Below are 12667 nucleotides of genomic sequence, written 5' to 3'. Positions count from 1 at the left end.
GGTTATAAAAAAGTTTAGGGTTAGGCATAGTTTTACTGGGGTTAAGTTTAGGTAATAGGTTAGGTTTAACCGTTTAAGCATAATTTACTTAGGTTACTTTAGGAATACCAGGCTGCGCTGTTCCGCCAGCTGCGAGTTGGTAAAGGGGCGAGTTGTTTGGTATTTAATGTAACAGCAATGTATGTTATATTATTTTAATAGTAATAGTTTTAGTGCATTTACTCTCTGTGTTAATGTAACACAGCTCTGTATGTTATATATTTTTTAAGAGTAAGAGTTATAGTGCATTTTAGTTTTACTTCAACACATCACGTATAGCCTATACACCTTTATTTTAATTGCATTGGATTGAGAGAGAGAGAGAGAGAGAGAGAGAGAGAGAGAGAGAGAGAGAGAGAGAGAGAGAGAGAGAGAGAGAGAGGATATTGTTTAGAGTTTACACTAGATGAAGTAGGAAATAGGAATGCTAAAGTTTAAACACCTTATTATAATTGTTTAGTACTTCTACTACTGAGTACTTCTCATTATGAAAGCACTACCCCAAAGAGGGGGAGGGACATATTCTTGTCCATGTTGGAATGCAAAAGTTTAAAACATAACACAAGAGGTCAAATGTAGGAATGCAAACGTATATTTGCCGAAACACACACAAGGAACAAAGTTGTCATAGCTGCAAATGTTTACAAATATATATATATATATATATTACATAGTACCTGCACACACAAGGGAATAAAAGTTGTCATAGCTCAGCTGCAACAAAAAATCACACACGTGTGAACTGAGTGGTGCAATCCCCCCTCTCCCTCTCTCCCTCCCTCTCTCCCTCTCTCCTTCTCTCTCTCTCTCTCTCTCTCTCTCTCTCTCATTAGAGACACAGCACTACCCCTCTCACTGTTTCTGGCGCCCCTACTGCTATTATTAAGTCACATACTCGTGCTCACTTATACATACAAACAGGTACACACACACACACACACACACACACACACACACACACACACACACACACACACACACACACACACACACACACACACACACACACACACACACACAGGTACACGGACATTGCTGCTACTACCCCTATCACTGTTTCTGGCGCCCCCTACTGCTATTATTAAGTCACATACTCGTGCTCACTTATACTATACATACAAACAAACAGGTACACACACAGGTACATACACACACAGGTACACGGTCATTGCTGCTTGTAGGAGTGGTTGCACCACTCAAAAAAAGAAACAAACAAACAAAAATGTTACTATTCAGTGTGTTACTGTCCCTTTCTGGCCACTGGGACATTCACTTCAGATGCCATCCTCATGCAGCATCTGAGTGAAGGTCAGTTTGTACCTTTCCATGTCCTTCCATAAATGGGCCAGATTGCTTAATATTATTATTCAAAACAATTATTTTTTTTAAAGATTGATTCCAGATAATAAGTAATATAATATTACTTTATAATGAGTAATATGTAATATACCACAGTATCCATTGTCCACCATGACCCCTGGGGTCCCCAACCCCTACATTGAGATCCACTAAATATATGGCATTGTAATGGTGTTTTCAAACAAATCAATGAACCCTAATGAGGCTAAATAATAACAGAAATGACAATAATCATAATAATAATCATAAATGGCTTCTACAGGCATAATAGTGGTATCTGTTTGGTGCATCTCATGTGCTAGGTACTTGATAGTTAAAGACACTCAGCATTTAAAAATACTGAAACAATGTAATTAATTAGTAAACATGTCACACTGACACACTCTGTGTGCAGCAACATTTTAAAACCGTGATTGTATATGAATGTACATGTGCCATTTTAACCTTACGCTTAAAGCTGCTATTGTCACTGGTTTGAGTCCTGCATGGCAAACGTCTAATTTCTCTTTTGGGTCTTGAGTTTATGAGCTAAAACGTTTGAGAACCACTGATTGAACCAGTTCATTGTGCAGCACAAAACATGACCCATGCTGCCCCCATGTGGTTGGTCTGGAATATTGCAAGTATGCATTTTATTAAACTTATTATCTGAACCAGGGTCCTTGAAATTATGTTTTTCTTCCACATACTGGCACAGGCTGCATTGATCACTGTGTTCACACATTAGAAAAGAACCGCCAGGGGGCGCACTGGGACACAGAAAATGGAATACAAAATATAGGCTACTAGAGATGAGGGAAATGTCCATTTGCCTTCTCTATGCGCCAGCAGCCTAGAATGTTTTTCATTACTAGTAGACTAAGACTACTACTATAAGAATATAAATGTGTAAATAATCAAATATCCCAGCCACGCTCCGCCTGTTTGATGTTTTAGGTCGGCCTATAGGCCTAGTAAATATTAGTTTTATTGGCAATACTGTAAACATAAAGGTAACCTAATGAGTGAGAAACTGAGAATCACACATGCACAGCCAACTGGAGCGCAAATGAGACGTGTGTGCACGCGCCTATGCGCGGGCCAGTGCGCGTGTGTGTTGCAGTGCACGCCAGGCAGAAACAGCGCTACCGTAATAACGCAACGGAAGCGCCGATCGAGACCCGCCGAAGCTTGGAAGCAGCAAAAAAAAAGAAAAAAAGGCAGACATACATGCAGGCAGCTATACTTTAAACTACGAGAAGGATTAATACAACTTCACCATTTTAAACGGTAAGAATAAAATTAATACCCTTTGTTTTGACGCCATTGGGGTCTGTATTTTGGGGTTTATAAACTATGGAGAGCGGTTTTTTGACGGCTTAGTTGTGATTGATTTTCATGCACGGGAGCGCACGTTGGGTATAATAATTAGACTTCAGACATAGAGACAGAGGGATAGACAGACAGACCGACAGGGCATTTTAAACAAAAGACGCACACACACACATCATCATGGAAACAACATTAAAACCTGGGAAGGATTCACTGTAGTTTATATTATAGCCTAATCATTTTGGCCCAAATTCTATATGGTCCCAAATTCGGACGTTTGGAGCGCGCGACCATAAAGGGGTGTGTATTGCTTACTCGCGCGCTCTGTAGCCTAGGCTACACTCTGTGCTCATCTCCTAAAAAACATATTTATTGTTTTTGCATCATTTAAACAAATCACATCCGCATATAAGTCATTCTACACAATAAAACTCGTCAGTGTCCATTTAAACTCCCCTACTCCGAAGGGCTTTTGTCCAAATGGAACCAAATGGAGGGTCCATTTGGGCAATGGGCACACACGCCCTTTGGAGTTAAAATGAAAAGGGTTCACATTTTGCAACAAGAGTGTGGAATTAGACACGAAGAGCACCATCTGTTTTTAGGTCAAGTGGGTGTCAGTGCTGTGCTACTGTATAGGCTGCATGCATGCTGCACTATTATGGAAACTGCCAATCTTAATGTGTACACCCCCCCCACACACACACACACACACACACACACACACACACACACACACACACACATGCACTCCTCGCCGACATATAGGAGCCCGAGCCGAGATAAGATTAATGAGCCAATTAATGCTAATTAGCAGAGCAAGATCGCAGCCGGAGCGTCAATTGGCCGTTCATTTGCAGAAGGAAACAGCATTATGAAGAAATAATAAATAAATAGACTACTCTCTCTCTCTCTCTCTCTCTCTCTCTCTCTCTCTGCTCCACCTTCTTTGTCTGTCTGTGCGTGGTGGAGGTGGTGGTGTGACGCGCGTGCACGCCTTTACGACCGACTGCTGCGTGCACGCCGCGCGCATTTGCAAACTGACGACTGGATTATGTCACAGAGGCAGGCAGGCAGTTCGCGGATAAATAATTGATTTCGCATTTTTCGTTTGATTGTAGCGAGGAGGGAAGAAAGGTGCGCGCACGTGCGTGCGTGTTAGTGTGTGTGTGTGTGTGTGTGTGTGTGTGTGTGTGTGTGTGTGTGTGTGTGTGTGTGTGTGTGTGTGTGTGTGTGTGTGTGTGTGTGTGTGTGTGTGTGTGTGTGTGTGTCCGATATGTTTTGCAGACTGCTATATAGAACAATTGCAAAAAATATTATATAAATCAATATAATGAATAGACTATTTTATTTTTTATATCAATTCATAGCTAATCAATTTGTTCAAACACCATTAGGAGATACAGTAGAGTGAACACAGGGAGAAGTGGGATAAAAAGTCAGAAGGAATAGAATCCTTAGAATAAACTTCCATCACCGAATTGCCATGGCTTTCTTTGTTTGGCCGTGACGCATGCGCTGTGGCTGTAGGGTGTGGATGGATGCCTCTTATCAACGGGGAACAGTTTGATCCTGAATGCTTGCAAATGTTTATTCTGAGATAAATATAAATCCGTTTATTAATTTCGATACCGAGTCCCATATCTTTTTTAAATGTAGGCCTAATTATGCTGTTGTTTAAATTCGTATTTATTATAATTAAACGTATGTTATTTTGTTGACTGACAACAAAACAAGCTACTTCACTGAGCTTGTAGCCTATTAGTAGAAGACTCCTGGCTGGCTGGCAGGCAGGCAGGCAGGCTGGCAGGCTGGCAGGCAGGCAGGCTACTCCTGATTCCACTTGAATGAATAGAAAACCTTAGTTACTTAGTTACCTTGTGTGTATGCACATGAATTTATAATAATAATTATTATCATTATTATTATTATTATTATTATTATTATTATTATTATTATTATTATTATTATTATTATTAGTAGTAGTAGTAGTAGTAGTAGTATAGTATAGTATTATTATTATTATTATTATTATTATTATTATTATTAGTAGTAGTAGTAGGCCTAGTAGTATTATTATTATTATTATTATTATTATTATTATTATTATTATTATTAGTAGGCCTAGTAGTAGTAGTAGTAGTATTATTAGTATTATTATTATTGTCTCCACAAGGCCGAATGCATGGGGAGAGAGTATGTTTTGCACTCCGTCTGTCTGTCCGTCTGTGTGTGTGTGTCCGTCTGTGTGTGTGTGTCCGTCTGTGTGTGTGTGTCCGTCTGTGTGTGTGTGTGTGTGTGTGTCCGTCTGTGGACAGCTAATCTCTGCCACCGTTGCCTTGATCGCTTGATGGTGGCGCAATAACAGGCCCATCTTAACAATAACAGGCCCATGCAGCGCACTCGCTACAGCCCAAGGAAAAAGTCTGGTCTAAATTTTTCTTGGTGAAGAAATGTATTCCCAGATTTGACATTATTCTGACAATATTCTCTGACTAATCTAAGGTGCTTACCCTGCTGTATATCTGTCCGGTATATTTGCACCTAGCGTTTATAACCCGTAGGTACGTAGTTTTCAATAAAAACGTGTTTTAATCCAATCTCTGAATATTTCCGCCATCTTGGATCTGTCCTCGTCTCCACAAATCAAATGAGTGCAACTGACTGCACAACCCTGACCGCCAGGGGCACTATTGCGCAGTTGCAATCGAGGAAAGATCCAAGATGGCGGAAAGATTCCAAGACAGATTGGTGCCGCGTTCAAAATCATGGGGCGAGTGCCCTTAGACTCTCGTAGATTGAAAATGTCAGAATCGATAAATCTACAAGAGTCTAAATCTTGGCTAGTCATGCAGTAGCCTATAGGCTATAATGAAGCTGAAAGCTGAGAGCATGCATTATTTGGGAAAATACACAATGTGGACCAAACAGAAGCTATATGCGTTCTTATCTCAGGAATGCTCACATTATTGTTATTACGCTAGTTGGTGTTGTCTCATGGTCATGGAGATAGCCTAGCTCTAAGGCAGCAGTCTGAATGGACGCACACCTGCATCTCTCTCTCTCTCTCTTTCTCTCTCTCTCTGACTGTAATGTCAGCGAGAAAGACACAGACACAGCAGTACGGCAGAGTGTAGCTTTATGAGGGTGAAGCGTCGCTTTGATTCAGTGGTGACAAGACGAAACCGGTGACTCACATGCTCTCTCTCTCTCTCTCTCTCTCTCTCTCTCTCTCTCTGTGTGTGTGTGTGTGTGTGTGTGTGTGTGTGTGTGTAGTGAAGTGAAGTGATTAAGACAAAACAACATAATGTCCTCTTTGCTGAAGTGTTACGCCAATAATGCCATATACTGTAGGATTATATGTGCACTTATAATAATAATAATAATAATAATGCCCTATACTGTAGGATTATATGTGCACTTACAGGAGGAATTATTGTTGTATAATGGGCATATACATCATTTAAAATTGTAGTAATCAACAGCATATAAATGCACCTTTAAAAAAGTAGAAACACAGAATATCTATCTATCTATCTATCTATCTATCTATCTATCTATCTATCTATCTATCTATCTATCTATCTATCTATCTATCTATCTAAAAAGCAGGATGGCAACGAGGTGGCATTTCATTAATTTAATGGCAAGATGGCCGCTATGTGCACGCACGCACGCACGCACGCACGCACGCACGCACGCACGCACGCACGCACACACAAACACACACACACACACACACACACACACACACACACACACACACCCTATGAACATTAACATACAGTAAACTCTGCATGTGTGTGCATGGTTGGAAGTGGGGTCTATAGTGAATTAAAGACGTAGTGAAATGAGAAATAACATTTTCACACTTTCAGAGCATATCTGTGGTCATCATATGGGCATATCTAACAATAGATGCTAAAACAATGGGAAAATTGTTGTGTATTAAACAGCTGGCCGTCTGTCAAAGCATTGCGGATGTATGTCCCATAGCCTGAAGAGATGTGATGCTCTGATTGATTCAGAAACACACATTTATACCGTTACATGAAAACCACCTTAATATGTTCATAATGAAACAAAATGTTGGACCCTTTCTAGACTAGCGCAAGAGTGTACACCAAAAATAGCCGATCTACAAAATCACAGAGCACCATTGCGACCCTATGTGGCCATATCCATTTGTACTCTTATGAGAGCAATTCAAATTAAATTCAAATTAAATCAGTTTAATTAAAATTAAACTGATGTTTCACTGCAGGCAACGACAACAACCGTGGAAAAATCAGATCAGTATCTACGGTCTCGGCTTGTAATGCCTGTTGCAGATCTGTTTAAATTGATTAAAGGCCTTTAGGATGCTGTGCGTGTGTGTGTGTGTGTGTGTGTGTGTGTGTGTGTGTGTGTGTGTCAACACGACTTGAGACCATAATTTCGTAGTTTAGTGCAATAATGACTTTTGACTAATTTTCTGTGTCAATGTTCTTTTGTAGACAACACACCACTAACATCATACGGCACAACATAACGGTATGCAAATCATAAGACACACACCAAATACAGTATATAATAATCATCGCAATATTGCAATCTCATCTCCCCCATACAGTATATGTATCCATGCCCTCGATGCTTTTTCAGATCGAGGTGTAAGATGATATTTTTCAGGGTTCTCCATGATCCTCCACTTTCTTTCCATTTGTACATATTGTATCGTTTGTCTTTGTGTTGGATCATATCGTTTTGAAATGCAAATAATCTGCATCGAATTGGCATCGAATCGTTTTGCAACGCAAATAATCAATTGTATCAATACTAAGCACTTAAGAACAAAATCACACCCGTGTGAAGTGAGGGGCGCTCTTAACATCGTTTATTATCATGACGTAACATCAGGAGGATGAGAGTCAAATCACAGTCACATTAGAATGAGGACAGTCATTTCCATGGTCACCTCATCTGGATGTTCTATTTCCATACCTGATTTGGCAGTGGTGGACGAAGTGTGCATATTCTCTTTTATTCTCCGTATACAGAGAATCACGGAAATCGGATGCTGTGCTCATAATTAGTGTAATTTTGTACAAAAACAGGGCCTCTCCCGCAAACTTGGGGTGAATGTACCCAAATACTTCTCCCCGTCGTCAAACACAGAAGGTGAATGTCACTGCTGTTGTGTTGGAATGAGAAGCACAGTGCTGTGTTTGTGTATTGTGCATGTATCGCCATGGCATCCACACTGTGATGAACTGCATTGCGTTGCTTAGATTCCACACGATTGGAAACAACACCGTGGCGTTTTTGTCTTTGCTGTGTCACTTCCTCTGCAGTATGACTTATCTGAGAGTGAGACACCATGCCAGATGGAGAAGGCACACATTTTGTCGATGGGTGACATTATTATTATTATTATTATTATTTGTAGTAGTAGTAGTAGTATAAAATAGTGAAAATAGCAGCTCATAATTACAATCTAAATGTGTTGTGAGCTTGAAGATCTGTTAAGTATTGAGGTTAACGTGATTCAACTGATGTTGCTATATTGACTCATTTTACTGGGGACCCCCTGAAACCCCCAAGGACCCCTGGACCCCACTTTGAGAATATTGCTTTAGATGGAGTTCAGTACTACTTTGGTTCATGAATAATTTATTTTCCATAGTTTAGGTTAATTGAGATCGTAGCTGAATCACACTAGTATAATTCAAATTAGTGATTAGTATGAGTTTTAATGTATATTATAGAAAGCCCCACCACTCTAGCTGAGAGTGGGGCGGAGCAGTAGCAGGTTGCCTGTTGCTGGTGTGGGCGGGGCCAATAATCAGCACACCTGAGGGATATATATAGGCCTAACTAGGCAGCATACAAACATTTTGTCCCTCACTGAGAGGTGCCTGCAGCACCACAACTCCTTTGTGCCTGTACACCGATGCATTACTGTAAGTCTGCCTTTCCTATTTACCAGAATGCCCTCCGAATACTCTACTTGTTACATTGCCTATGCCTATGTTTCTTACTGTGTCAGATTACGCCTGACTTATCCTCATTATTGACTGTTACTTATTTCTTTCTCTTGCCAGTCAAAATCATCATCCATGTTATGCCATAACCTAGCCCTCCAAGCAGAACCCAAATGCTACTGAAGTTTCTGACATTTGTTCGACCCAGTGCATTGGGTCCTGTTCCACGTCGTCCATGCCACCTGATTAAAACATTTACTGGCTCATGTTTACATGTTTACCGCCTCCCCGCGCTCTTTGACGATATTCTTCAGTATGAGGCTTTCTGAATATGTAAAGTATAAGTACCCATACATGCCGCTGCGAATATCTCCTGTGGCGCGGAAGCCGTTAAGTATTTTTAATATATGTTTGCCCGATTTGGAAGCTTGGATTCTTCTTTTCCTTCCTTGTTTATTGACACCTCATTGTACCGCCTATCTGGCTAGCTAGTGGCGCTATAGCTATGACACAGCAGATCAGAGGCAGGGACGTAGCCTCACAAGCCAACCGCACACCGGGAGGCGGTACAATAAACGGTAAACAAACAAGAAGAAATAAAGCGACCAAATCGGTCAAACAAAGATTAAAAATACTTAACGGCTTCCGCGCCACAGGAGATATTCGCAGCTGGATATATAGCTACTTAAAGTTACCGAATTCAGAATAACTCAAGGAAAATAATGGCGTCACATGCCGCGGGTCCTATTTTAGAGAGAATCTCCACTTCCGCATATAGGAATTTCCATACGAAAATACAGTAGTGAGCAGGGACCCAACGTAAAACTCAACAAAATATCAGAAAAGTTTTACGTAGGGTCCCGAAAGGGGCTAGCCATAACCCTCTGTGAACCAAAGAACCCAATAAACATTTGCTACCATCAAAACTGCCTGGTCTGTGGCCCCACACGCTCTAATAGGTGTAGGAGTGCACATTCCACACCTAGCCAGACTCCTTTTACTGGTTACAATAATATTTCATGATATAAAAGTGTTGTTTTTCATGTGTCAGAATATTTTCACATAATAGATGTTCCGATTTTCAAAAGACTGCTATATTGGGCTGATCAGATCAATGGTCACAGAGTTATGGCTAGTAGCTTGTGTTTAACATTGCTGTAGCACTGCTGTAACGCCCCATACAGTATGTATGCAATTTTGTTTTATTGGGTGTGACTATTCCCATGGCAGATCCCTGAACAGTGATTGTGCCAGATTGTATTTGGTACACCTAAGCTGAGGCCCCTTTGGGCCACACGTTGCCCCTGGGGTGACCGTTGTCAAGGCAGGCCCTTGAACAGTGTTTATTCCAAGTTTAGTGCACATCGGAGCAATTGTACGCCTGGCAAGTCTGGATGTTACGTTTGTGACATCCAATGTCGACCGCACACCCTCTAGACAATTTGAGTAAAGTCAAATTAGTCACGCAGGCCAAAATAGGACTTCCCATTTGAAGGTGGTAATACATCTCATATTTCAACCAGTTGAACATTATCATCCTAACCCAACTCTTCTTAAAGAGACAGTTCCCTCTTATAGATCACAGCCATTTACTTCTTAAAGCTTACATGAATGGCCATTATTAAAATAAAAAAGAAAGAAAAATAAATCACACCCGTGTGAAGTGAGGGGCGATCGTACATCATCATACATCATCTCATTCCGGCCAATCAGAATTTGCGTCCTCACCTTCGTCTTCAATGTTTGTGTTATGCAATGTTTGTGTTTACACAAACACTCAAAATTGTCCATTCATTGTCAATGGGTTTGTGTATGACAACGTTTGTTCACATACACCAAAAGCTGGACATAGTGGACTACTGCATGGTTCTCACCATTCGGCCCGGGGACCACCACGAGTCCATTTCGTTCCACTTGTACACTCTCAGAGTTACCAGTCACTTAGCAGTACCCCCTGAAACCCCCTCAAGTACCCCTGGAGGTCCCCAGACCACTGACATTGTGCTCTCACAGAGCAGTTAACTTGTTCCCCCCAGGCTGTGAGATAAATGTTTGTCAGTGCTGCATACAACTTGGCACAAGTTCTTACTTCCTCTCGTTAAGGACTCACAAAGCCACTTTCGCTCAGTGACAACCACATTATTTATTACCCTTTACCTTTTTTAACTTCACACCACAACCCACTAGTATCGGTTTAAGTCGTCCAACCTTTTGTGTGTTTCAAAATTACGGTTAGCTTGAAATTAGCATTAGTACTGTTTACTGGAAAGCGGCATTGAAACGTGTTACCGTTGCTGCACCTCATTCATATAGTATCTGCTACATGTTTGTTTTCTTGTATATTGCTTTCGCACAGGAATCCAATATCCATATTTCATATTTCAAGTATTTTCTTTTCTATATATCCTATATATTTTGCAAAATGAGTTAATAGCACAGGCAGGGCCCAGGCGGTGGCGTAACCGTCTGGGCACCCGACTGGTAATCCAGTCGCAGTGTGCCGCGGGTTCGACTCCCGAGCCCGACACGGCCTTTACTGCATGTCTTCCCCCATCTCTCTCCCGTTTCCTGTCAGCCTACTGTCTGTCCCTTCAAAAAAAAACGAATAAAAGGCGTAAGCCGCAAAAAAAAAAATCTAAAAAAAAAAAAAAAAAAAATAGCACAGGCAGACTGAGTCTTCACATACTGAAAGCATGTCTGAAATAAATGTCAGAGCTGAAATTGATGTCAATATTAAAATATGTAGCTAGGTGTAATGTTAGAGTCCACAGAAGTGAACCTTTCAAACTCTCTGTTTTATGCAAGATATTACTCTATAAGCCATATCTCCAAAACTGGTGGGCCAAACTGAACAAACTATGTCAATTTGAAGCCATGATTCCCTGCTTTCATATGACATGACAAACGAAAATGAATAATAATCCAATGACAGGCTCCCATTCACGGTGGGTCACAGTCTGGGTTAGCCTCGGTCCCAGGCTCCCATTCACGGTGGGTCACAGTCTGGGTTAGCCTCGGTCCCAGATGCATTTCCCCCCGGATACGATATTCTTTCGACCAATCACAACACTTGTTTCATGCACTGAGAATGTAAACTGATTTGTAAAGTGTCGACGTCATTTCCTTGAGCGGTACTTCCGCCGAAATCCCGCAACTTCCGCCCCAAAACAAATGATACTGTCTACAGCGTAGGTCTTGAGTTTGGGTGGGGCATGCATTTCCAACTTGCATCGTTCCATGTAGGCCAGTTCTAAATTGATATATTGCAAAGCATTGGTATTAAAATTCATAAGTTGTACCTTTGAATACTTTTTTATCTATACGACTGCCTGTCATGTGCTTGGGCATCTTTAATGTCGAACCAAGGTTAAGTGTCATCGTAACTGCACTGTGCCCACAGATTTTCTGGAAGTGCACACAGCGTTCATGTGTTAGATATTAGATATCACATATTATATTAACCTGATAATCTGGAGATTTGTGGGCAGTGGCTGTTTTGGGTTTCAGTGGGCGATCAATATGTTCCCCGTAGCAATTTTTAGCATGACATTCCATACCTGGAGTTCTGTCAAATGAATCCCGCCGTGCAACTTCATGCATAAGTCTCCTGGGGTTTACTAATCCTTTGCATACGTGCAGTGAATAATTATGTGAATACTGGACAGAAAATGGAGATACAGAATGATGGTACAGAATGATCAAATGTGTTGTTTTATGGAGAAAAAGTGTCTATATTCTTCTTAATGAGTGGTTCTCAACATTTTCTGGATCAGGGCCCATTTGAAAGTGTTCACGTCCCACCCATCTGACAACTTATCACCTATCACACAATTGATCGATCGATCAATTGTGTTCCAGCTTGGATTAATGTAACCAACGTAGTATACTTTAATTATCACTAAGGCTGATTCTACAAATGCCTTCTAGTCAGTATAGTTCTCAAACTTTTTCATGCCAAGGACCTCCTAAATTGAAATGCCCCCAAGGGAGAAGAA

The sequence above is a fragment of the Protomyctophum parallelum genome, assembly GCF_964188405.1.
Source record: "Protomyctophum parallelum genome assembly, chromosome: 14".
In the NCBI taxonomy this organism is placed as follows: Eukaryota; Metazoa; Chordata; class Actinopteri; order Myctophiformes; family Myctophidae; genus Protomyctophum; species Protomyctophum parallelum.
The sequence above is the reverse complement of the archived record's forward strand: the minus strand, read 5'-3'. Positions refer to the sequence as shown.